The sequence below is a fragment of the Myotis davidii genome, unplaced genomic scaffold (genome assembly GCF_000327345.1).
Source record: "Myotis davidii unplaced genomic scaffold, ASM32734v1 scaffold13, whole genome shotgun sequence".
NCBI classification, from domain to species: Eukaryota; Metazoa; Chordata; class Mammalia; order Chiroptera; family Vespertilionidae; genus Myotis; species Myotis davidii.
The window spans coordinates 3,873,531-3,874,812 of record NW_006286243.1 but is presented as its reverse complement, the minus strand read 5'-3'; positions in this window follow the sequence as shown (position 1 = coordinate 3,874,812).

Here is a 1,282-nt window from a genome sequence, read left to right as displayed (position 1 = left end):
TAAAATGGAAAAATCTGGTTCTATGCAACCACCCCTCCCTTTAGTCTCTTTTTCTTAATGTATCTATCCATTAGAACTTTGCGCATAGCCACCCCTTTGAATTTAAATGCCACAGGGTGAGGGTCTTGGTGAATGTAAAGTTTTACCCATTAAAATGGAAAAATCTGGTTCTATGCAACCACCTCTCCCTTTAGTCTCTTTTTCTTAATGTATCTATTTGCGCACTCTTATCTGAATTACATTACCCTTTTCACTAGATTTTGGAGTTCCAAAAAATATCAAGGTCATTAAGAAGAGCATAGCCTCTACTGTCATCCATTCATCTTTTCATTCAGTGACTTTATTCCATGAATAAGACACACACACACACACACAAACTTGGAGTTGAAGATTCCCAATACATAGCACTCTTTTTCCCCACACAATTGACTGACCCATCAAAAGAAAACAAAGGAATAACAAAGGAAGGTTAAATGAGCATATTTTTCTCAAATGCTAGAAGAGACTGTGTTTTACACGCAGACAAGGGGGCTTAATGCCAAACACCATACTCAGGGAGATTCATCACCGAGCCAGAGTGCTCCAAATGATTACCACTATCCTCTGTGAGGCACAAGGCTTACCACATGGCCCAAGCAATAAGAAGCATAAACTCACATTATAAGACAAAACAGGGAGGAAATGGTAGAGGTATCCATGCCCAGTTTCTTATGTCCAAATCCACCAATCAAGCAAAACTCCCTTTGGGAGTGAGAATACATGGCTCCACCCCACACCTCAAACATCCTCTAAGCCTTAGGGCTTACTGCTAACGCACTGGGCTTCACTACTAACCAGGGGTGTGGGTCTCTCCCTAGAAGAAAGAGATGATCACTGTCAGGACACAATATCCCTGCATGCAAGAGGATTTCTCCTTTGCACGGCCCCATTGCAGATCACCCTGGGACCACTAATCCCAGAAGGTTCCAAACTGGGCAGAGCCACACACCAATTAGACCCAAACGTGCTATTACTTCTAATCTTGACCTGACTCACTCCCTTTCCTCCTTTAGGTCTTCACTCAAATGTCACCTGATCAAGAATGCCTTTCTTTGCCAAAACCGGTTTGGCTCAGTGGATAGAGCGTCGGCCTGCGGACTGAAGGGTCCCAGGTTCGATTCCGGTCAAGGGCATGTACCTTGGTTGCGGGCACTTCCCCAGTAGGGGATGTGCGGGAGGCAGCTGATCGATGTTTCTAACTCTCTATCTCTCTCCCTTCCTCTCTGTAAAAAATCAATAAAAT